Source organism: Arachis hypogaea, chromosome 20 (assembly GCF_003086295.3).
Source record: "Arachis hypogaea cultivar Tifrunner chromosome 20, arahy.Tifrunner.gnm2.J5K5, whole genome shotgun sequence".
NCBI classification, from domain to species: domain Eukaryota; kingdom Viridiplantae; phylum Streptophyta; class Magnoliopsida; order Fabales; family Fabaceae; genus Arachis; species Arachis hypogaea.
In genome coordinates, this window is record NC_092055.1 from 118,640,400 (window position 1) to 118,643,028 (window position 2,629).

Below are 2,629 nucleotides of genomic sequence, written 5' to 3' on the forward strand. Positions count from 1 at the left end.
AAAGCATGAGCCTGTAGACTTCAGGATCTACTCCATTAGTCTTAACAGTATCACATATCTGCAAGAATTCAGTTAAGAACTGAAAAGGATCTTCAGATGAAAGTCCATGAAACTTGCAGTTCTGCTGCATCAGAGAAACTAATTGAGGTTTCAGCTCAAAGTTGTTTGCTCCAATGGCAGGAACGGAGATGCTTCTTCCATGTAAATTGGAATTAGGTGCAGTAAAGTCACCAAGCATCTTCCTTACATTATTATTATTTTCGGCTGCCATCTCCTCTGCCTGTTCGAAAATTTCTGAAAGGTTATCTCTGGATTGTTGTATTTTAGCTTCTCTTAATTTTCTCTTCAGAGTCCTTTCAGGTTCTGGATCTGCTTCCACAAGAATGTTCTTATCCTTGCTCCTGCTCATATGACAAAGAAGAAGGCACAGAAAAATAATAATAATAATAGAGATTCTCTTTACCACAGTATAGAGGTTCCCTTATGTAAGTGGAAGAAGAGGGGGAGACAAAGAATGTAATGTAAAGGAAGAAGCACAACTGTACGAATGGAAGAGATGTGAGATGAGATGTTAGGATATGAATGAATAAATAGAGTAAGATGGGGGAGGAAAACTTTTCGAAAATTATTTTGAAAAAGAGTTAGTGATTTTTGAAAATAGTTTTTGAAAAATGTTTAGTAATTTTTTTTTTCGAAAATTTTTTTTTGAAATAAAAATTAAAAATAATTAGTTAATTAAAAAGAAATTTTGAAAAAGGGGGAAGATATTTTCGAAAATAGAGAGAGAGAGTTAGTTAGGTAGTTTTGAAAAAGATAAGAAACAAACAAAAAGTTAGTTAGTTAGTTGAAACAAATTTTGAAAAGATAAGAAGTTAGGAAGTTAGAAAAGATATTTTGAAAAGATATTTTTGAAAAAGATAAGATAAGAAGATATTTTTGAAAAGATATGATAGAAATTAGTTTTTGAAAAAGATTTGATTTTTTAAAATCACAATTAATGACTTGATTCATAAGAAATCACAAGATATGATTCTAGAACTTAAAGTTTGAATCTTTCTTAACAAGCAAGTAACAAACTTCAAATTTTTGAATCAAAACATTAATTGATTAGTTATTTTCGAAAATTTGCTTATAAAAATAAGAAAAAGATTTTTGAAAAATATTTTTGGAATTTTCGAAAATAACTAAGAATTTTGAAAAAGATTTGATTTTTGAAAAAGATTTTGAAAAAGATAAGATTTTCAAATTGAAAATTTGATTTGACTCATAAGAAACAATTTGATTTTAAATATTTTTGAAAAAGTCAACTCAAATTTTCGAATTTGATGAGAGAAAAAGGGAAAGATAATTTTTTGATTTTTTTGAAATTTTTATGAAAAACATGAAAATTATGCAATGCATGAAATGTTTAGATCAAAACAATGAATGCATGCAAGAATGCTATGAATGTCAAGATGAACACCAAGAACACTTTGAATGTCATGATGAACACCAAGAACATATTTTTGAAAAATTTTTAATGCAAAGAAAACATGCAAGACACCAAACTTAGAATTCTTTAATGTTTAGACACTAAAAATTCAAGAATGCATATGATAAACATGAGAAGACACAAAACAAAAAATCATCAAGATCAAACAAGAAGACTTACCAAGAACAACTTGAAGATCATGAAGAACACTATGAATGCATGATATTTTCGAAAAATGCAAGATGCATATGCAAGTGACACCAAACTTATAATGTGACTCAAGACTCAAACAAGAAACAGAAAATATTTTTGATTTTTATGATTTTCTAATTTTTTTGGATTTTTATTTTATATTTTTCGAAAATTATATGAAAAAGAAAAATAAGGATTCCAAAATTTTTAATATGAATTCCAGGAATCTTGCATTCTTAGTCTAAAGCTTCAGTCCAGGAATTAGACATGGCTCACTAGCCAGCCAAGCTTTCAAAGAAAGCTCCAGTCCAAAACACTAGACATGGCCAATGGCCAGCCAAGCTTCAGCAGGTAGATCAGGAACAGTAGCAGGTGGATTAGCTCCAACTAGCTTGCTCTTGATAACAAATTGCAAGCCTCAGTCCAAAAGAATTTAGACATGGCTTTACAGCCAGCCAGGCTTCACATGCTTCAAAACACTAGAATTCATTCTTAAAAATTTTGAATAAATTTTTGAAAACATTTTTATTTTTATTTTTTTTTTTTTCGAAAACAGATGAGAAAATTTTAGAAATATTTTTGAAAAATTTTTTGAAAAGAAAACAAAAAGGAAATTACCTAATCTGAGCAACAAGATGAACCGTCAGTTGTCCAAACTCAAACAATCCCCGGCAACGGCGCCAAAAACTTGGTGCACGAAATTGTGATGTCCAGGCTCGAACAATCCCTGGTAATGGCTCCAAAGCTTGGTGCTTTGATCTTAATTCATAATTGTCACAACTTCGATACAACTAACCAGCAAGTGCACTGGGTCGTCCAAGTAATACCTTACGTGAGTAAGGGTCGAATCCCACGGAGATTGTTGGTATGAAGCAAGCTATGGTCACCTTGCAAATCTCAGTCAGGTGGATTTAAACATGATACTTTATTAGATTAAAATAAACAAAAAAAGGGATAGAGATACTT